This window comes from Gymnoscopelus microlampas, assembly GCF_963454915.1.
Source record: "Gymnoscopelus microlampas genome assembly, chromosome: 3".
In the NCBI taxonomy this organism is placed as follows: domain Eukaryota; kingdom Metazoa; phylum Chordata; class Actinopteri; order Myctophiformes; family Myctophidae; genus Gymnoscopelus; species Gymnoscopelus microlampas.
The window spans coordinates 4,504,749-4,512,135 of NC_139940.1; the positions used below are offsets into that span (position 1 = coordinate 4,504,749).

Genomic DNA, 7,387 nt, shown 5'->3' on the forward strand with positions numbered 1-7,387 from the left:
CAAACCCAAACCCCAGGTTAAGAGCTGGAAATATAATACTCCTCTTTTATCTGATATGGAGTTACGCTCATATATTACCCCCCCCCCCCCCCCCAAAAAAAACAAAACATATTTCTGATTTCTATAAAGGAAATAAGAACATGCAGGTGACCGGAGCCGACCTTAACACAGAACCAGCAGGCAGGCTCTGTTAGCTCAATGGGCCTTGGGGGCTATTAGGAAATAGCAGATATACAAGCTCATAGTGCGGCACTCGGTGAGCTTTGTAGAACTGCTATTTAAAGGAGACACACCATGAATTTCACTTTTTTTTATTTTTTTTTTATTTTTTTGGCTCCCCAGTGTCTCTTGTACCCCAAAAAATCCCCCAAAATGGGTCCCATTTTGGGGGTCCTTCACATGTTTGAGAACCACTGATATATAGCAACATAAGTTAAAAAGAATAAAACTGTTAGGATTTAGAAGACATTTGTAGAATCCCCCAGAAGCAACGATTTGAGTTAAAAACGTTCGCTTTGAAAAATATCTATATTCAAAGATTTGCACACATTTTCACGATTTTTCAAAAAACAAACTGCAGATATACAAGCTCGTAGCGCAGCACCGAGTGCCGCGCTGCGAGCTTGTAGATCTGCCTATTTTTGAATAGCCAAAGACATCTAAAAATTACACACAGACGCGTTACCGGTCTTAATGGGTTACAGTGGAAACCTTGTAAGAACAAAAATCGTTAAACTTTTATGATATTTTTTTTTTTGTATATTTCAATTGTGAAAATAGCCGATCTACAAGCCCCATGCAAGGCGGTATGAGCTTGTAGGTCTACTTTTGTGTGACACTCTGGAACAACTGCGATGACAAAACTTTTGATATACAAGGTTTCTGCTGGACAGCAACAATATATAACATCACACAACATTTCAAGAAGTGTGGGCTGCAGTCCCCTGGGGCGCCACCGGGGGGAGTCAGGGAGGTCAGTTGGAAAGGCAAATGGGGAGGGGGAGGGGGGGGGGGTGGGGGATTTAAATGATAGTGAAAGAGGCAGATCTACCAGGAGCTTGTTGATCAACTTTCCTGACACACACACAAAAAAACACTGCCTTTAATAATTAAAGAGAATTATTATTATTATCTAATTTTTCTTTCACAAATCTCAGCAAGTAATCAAAACTATCAGGATCTGCAAGATCTGCAATTAACACAAACAACATTAACCCATTAAGACCAGGGAAGCATCTGTCATTTTAGATTTTAACCACTTTAACCGTTATTGTATACTTTGGCTGTATATATAAAAAAATAGCAGATCTACAAGCTCATAGTTCGGCACCGAGTAACACGCTATGAGCTCGTAGATCTGATAGTTTTGAAAAATCGTGAGAATTTGTGCAAATCTTTGAATATATATATATATATTTTTACAGGGACTTCCAGAAGCTAAGATTTGAGTTAAAAATGTTGTTTAAAAAAAATATATGTATTCAAAGATTTGCGCATGTTCAAGATTTTTTCAAAAATAGCAGATCTACAAGCTTGTTTTTGTATCTGCTATTTTTGAATAGTGCAAAGTATAAATGAATGGTTATAGCTAATATCTAAAATGACACAGATGCGTTCCTGGTCTTAAAGGGTTAACATAATTAAGACCGCGAGAAGCATCTGTGTCATTTTTTGATTTGAGCAAAAAAGCATTATTTTATACTTTGGCTATTCAAAAATAGCAGATCTACAAGCTCATAGCGCTATGAGCTTGTAGATCTGCTATTTTGAAAATCGTGAAAATTTGTGCAAATCTTTGAATATATATATTTTTTAAGCGAACATTTCTAACTCAAATCTTTTCTTCTGGGGAGGGGGGGGGGGTCCCTGGAACAACATATTTGAGATGGGGGTCCATGGCCAAATACATATACATTTTGGGGGTTCTTGACATGAACAAGATTGAGAACCACTGACATAGCAACATACGTTTTTTTTGTTTTCAAAAAACAGGTAAGATTTAGAAGACATTTTGTAGAATCGGCCTCAGGGCTTTAAAGGGTTAAGTGACAACAAGTAAAGAAAAAAAACAACAACACAAGACAAAAAAAGAAACAATCTTAAATGAAAGGGAATTATTGTCATATCGAGAGAGAACAAACTGAACGTCAGATGAAGGCAATTAGGACCAAACTCTCATGTGGTCTTGGTGTGATTACTGACACATTTTCTTTCTGTCTCTCCATCCATTGAAAACAGTGAGGCGTCTGTACACCCTGCTAAGCTACACAAAGCCTCTTTAGTTGATCCAAGCGCTTAGCGCGTCCCCTTACTGTTTAGTTTAATAACAAGAAAGAAAAGTGATGATTAATTAAGAGTGACTGAAGATTCATGCAGAAAGATTCATTTGAACAACCCCCCCCCCCACACACACACACACACACACACACACACACACAGACAGACAGACAGACAGACAGACACACACACACACTCACACAGACGCAAATACACAACCGATGGGAACTGGGACATATCTCTCTCCTGCTTTAGCACGCACACACGCATGTGCCCGCGCACACGCGCACACACACACACACACACACACACACACACATTCCCACAGTGACTGGGCTGTATTCCTAAAAAGAACAGGCAAGTCAGTGAAGCGAAAGACTAACATTACTGTCCATTACACCAGGAGAGAGAGAGAGGGGGGGGGGGGCGAGAAGCGAGATATAGGGGGGAGAGAGAGAGAGAGAGAGAAGCAAGCGAGATATAGGGAGAGAGAGAGATACCAGCTGGTCCTGAGGCTCACACACACACACACACACACACACACACAGCCCGGACAGTTTTGTCAACGGGGGGGGGGGGGGGGGGGGGGGGTTCAGCACGGTGCCCACCGGACAGTTGTGTCAACGGGGGGGGGGGGCGAGAATTTTCGCCTTTTTTTTTTCTCACGCTGTTAGATAAAGCCCCCAAGGTTGGTGCCCTGTGCTGCTGCGCTGATTTTATCCGCCAGATTGGGACGTTCACGGCATATTTTGCACCATTACGGTGCGTTCATCATCGGTGACGAGTGCCTCTAACAGCCGCTGCTGGCTGCGTACACGCAGCGAGGCAATGCGATGCGAGGCGACGCGAGTCATATCTCTACCCCTGTGCCTAATGGCTGTACATGGAGCCGACGGGTGCTTTAGAGTGAATGGGTGAGTGTGGCTTCAGGAAGTAAATTCCTAGCCTCGATCTCCAGGCTTTTATTTTTTAGTTTTGCTAAAAAATAAAAGCTTGGAAATTCCTGTCCCAGCTGTTGGTGCGCAAAAGCGCCTCACGTCGCCTGATGTGGTGCGCATTTTTTATTTTGGGTGCGCATGCGCACCTGCGCACCAGTTATGTGCACCCCTGAGTTATTACTATTAATAATAGTACTGCCTGGAAGGGCAGCGAGGGCGTGTCTTCACTCAGTAGAGCCAGTAGAAGCCCTTATAGGGGCGTACCCTACTTTATCATCAATGTAAAACATGTATGGGACCATTATTTACTAAAACAAATATCATGGTGATTGAAAGAAGACTTTGAATTTGCGACTGAAAGCATTTATGACAATCTTCCCTTTTTTTCTATAACAAAACCCTTTTTCACCCGGTGCCAATTATCTAAGTGATCTTGGGCGCTACACTCCCCCCGCCAGCCTAGGGAGTACACACGCACGCACGCACGCACCCACCCACACACACACACACACACACACACACACACACACACACACACACACACACACACACACACACACACACACACACACACACACACACACACACACACACACACACACACACACACACACACACACACACACGCGATATCTTTCTCTTGGCTAACTTTCGTCTTTCTCTTAAGGACGTTTTATCCTTTGTTGCGCACTGTTCCATGGCCCGTTGTGAGCTTGTAAATCTGCTATTTTTGGCACACGGCCAAGTATTTCACGCTGTTTCACAAATCGTACAGATTGGGACCTGGCCTGATAGAAAAAAAGACAAGTTTTCCAGGTTTTTATTCTTTAATCCCAGTGAGGGTTTTACACTGCACTGAGAAAGAGCAGGCTGTGTTCACTTTGGCATCAGGGAGTCTCACTTCTTTCTGCACCGTTAGAAATATCTGGATTGGAGAGGTTTTTTTCTTTGAGAAGAAATAAATCATGTCTACGCCGACTTTATCCATGTCCCTGATCCTCACAAACGGTGTGGAGAAATGTCAATGTACAGTATTACACTACTTTATATTAAAGGTTAAAGCTCTATACTGCAGTATATTCTCATAGTAATCACATGTGTTTGTTCAGCAACATGGGGTCTCTTCATCTCTGTAGTTAACAGAAGATACATTTTAACTTTAGGTCAGGATACCAATCCCACATCTATAATCAGAGGTGTGTGTGTGTGTGTGTGTGTGTGTGTGTGTGTGTGTTTGCACACGTGTGTAAGTATGTGAGGCAATGTGTGCGTGTGTGTGTATTCATGTTTGGACTGCAGACTGGTATTCCAATTGCCTCCAAACTCACCACAATTATTGCGGAAGGATTCTGACCTTTGCAACCGCTACTTTCCCCACTTTTTTTTTCTCTTTTCCACCCCTTTTTCACCTCAATTCACTTTTCCCACTTTCACTATGCGAACGCAAGTGAAACGCTCTACAGAGGGAGGTTAACCAGGACCAGTGACGGAAAAGGAACTCAAATTCTTTACTTAAGTAAAAGTACCAATACTGCAATATAAATTTAAAACACTCTGTTACAAGTAAAAGTCTAGAATTAAACATTTACTTGAGTGAAAGCACGAAAGTATTGGCATCAAAATGTACTTAAAGTACCAAAAGTAAAAGTACTAAATATTTGAAAATAGCCGATCTACAAGCTCACAACGCGTCGCGATGCGACGCGTTGTGAGCTTGTAGATCTGCTATTTTCAAATAGCCTAGGTTTAAAATAGGTTTAAAGTGGTTAATGTATGTTTCATTATATCATAATTTATATCTGTAAAGTAACTAGTAGCTAAAGTTTTCAAATAAATGTAGTGGAGGAAAAGTACAATATGTGCCTCTGAGATGTAGTGGAGTAGAAGTAAAAGTATTGGAAATTTGAAATACTCAAGTAAAGTACAAATACCTCAAAATTGTACTTAAGTATAGTACTTGAGTAAATGTACCTAGTTACTTTCCACCACTGACCAGGACTGAGCTGCTGCCAGTCTGGGACCTTTACTCACTCAGACAGAGTAGTACCCCCCCCCCCCCCCCCCCCCCCCCTCCTTTGTGTGTGACTATTGGTGAGCGATGCACTACAGTTGATTGACTATTGTTCAAGTTGGGTGGGTGGGTGGGTGGGTATAGATCAGGGGCTTTCAACGTTTTTTCAGGCCAAGGACCCCCTAGCTGAGAGAGAGAGATGAAGCAGGGACCCCCTCTCTATATTGTATACAATTTTACTTGGTCTTCTCTTTTTTTCCTTGTACACCACACCTCTTTGCCAAAAATAGCAGATCTACAAGCTCACAACGCCTCGCACTGTGAGGCGTTGTGAGCTTGTAGATCGCATCCCTATTCTGAGGGGAACATTAGCCGAAAATAGCAAATCTACAAGCCAATACTGCATATAAAAATACTCTGTTACAAGTAAAAGTCTAGAATTAAACATTTACTTGAGTAAAGGCACAAATTAAATGTTTAATTCTAGACTTTTACTTGCTTGTAGATCGCATCCCATATTCTGTGGGGAACATTAGCCGAAAATAGCAAATCTACAAGCTCACAACGCCTCGCACTGCGAGGCGTTGTGAGCTTGTAGATCTGCTATTTTTGGCAAAGAGGTATAGGTGTAGATTCTCTTGGCCAAAAATAGCAGATTCAATTACAGTGTAGATTTCCCTCCACACTGTAGAGGGAAAAAAAGAGGAAAAATATGAAACACAATTTTATACAATATAGACGGGGGTCCCTGCTTCATTTCTCTCTCATCTAGGGGGTCCTTGGGCTGAAAACGTTGAAGACCCCTGACCTATAGGGGAAGCTGGATGGTGCGCTGATGGCCATGCTATGAATGAATGAATGATAACTCAGCTTTTTGAAGAAAATAACTTTACAAATGAGGACATTCAGTGAAAGACTTTACATTCTCCAGACAAGATGTTTTTATAGCATTTCAGTCGAGTCGAGTTTTGACGTCAACGTGTTCAAAATAAGAGCATGACAGCAAATAAGTATGGCTTTATACGCACGTAGAGATTTTGTGCAATTTATTGTAAGATGAGTTGAATCCAGCGTAATTTTATTTGATATCGTTTTATCGTATTTGATGTTTGTGTTTGCGATATCGCTAATTATTTGTACTAATCTCTGTAGCGTGTCTTCTGCTCTGCTTTGGCAATACATGTTTCTCCTCTGTCATGCCAATGAAGCTTTGAACTTGAGAGTTACAGAGAGAGAGAGAGAGAGAGAGAGAGAGAGAGAGAGAGAGAGAGAGAGAGAGAGAGAGGATGAGAGAGAGAGAGAGGGCGAGAAAGGAAGGGAAAAGAGAGAGAGCAAAAGAGAGCGAGAGTGAAGGTGAGAGAGAGAGAGAGAGAGAGAGAGAGAGAGAGAGAGAGAGAGAGCCTTAATGCTTCAGAACTCTTCAATCCAATTAGTTTGTAAATCCAGCGAACAGCAAGGACTGTGTGTGTAAAAGGCTCCATAAAGTGAGTCAGTATAATAGCTCAGTTATCAGCAGGAAACATGTGTATATCCTTAGCAATAAAAAAAAAAACAATTATACTATCTAGGGACAGTGGTTCCCAACATGTGGGTCGGGGGCCCATTGGTGGGCTGTGAGGATATTTTCCATATAATTGGAAAGAACACTCTATTCTTAACTATTTACACCAGGGGTCCTCAGAGTTACTACAGGGGGTCCGCCAAGTCTTTGTGTGATAAGATTTTTTTAACCACTTGAACCCTAGTATTCCTTTTTCTGAGGAGAACTTTAGCCAAAAATAGCCGATCTACAAGCGCTGCGAGGCGTTGTGAGCTTGTAGATCGGCTATTTTTGGAGTTATAGGTGTGTAGAGGGAAAAAAGAGCAGCAAAAGTTTATCTGAAACACAACTTATACAATATACAATATAGAGTAGGGGGTCCCTGCTTCATCTCTCTCTCAGCTAGGGGGTCCTTGGCCTGAAAACGTTGAAGACCCCTGATTTACACTATATCACAACTATTTACAACTATTTATATATACAGCGTCACACACAATCATCAAAAGAGGAGAGACAGTGTAGGAGAGACAGACAGTAGGACAGCTGAGAGACAGACAGTGTAGGAGAGACAGACGGTAGGACAGCTGAGAGACGGACAGTGTAGGAGAGACAGACAGTAGG

At 41.9% G+C, this 7,387-nt stretch overlaps 1 protein-coding gene across 2 annotated transcripts in view; it reads right to left on the bottom strand.

Annotated features, from left to right (window-relative positions):
* Nucleotides 1-7,387, bottom strand: part of efna4 (ephrin A4) — a 113,047-nt gene that overhangs the window by 16,419 nt on the left and 89,241 nt on the right. The gene's annotated exons all lie outside the window — the stretch shown is intronic.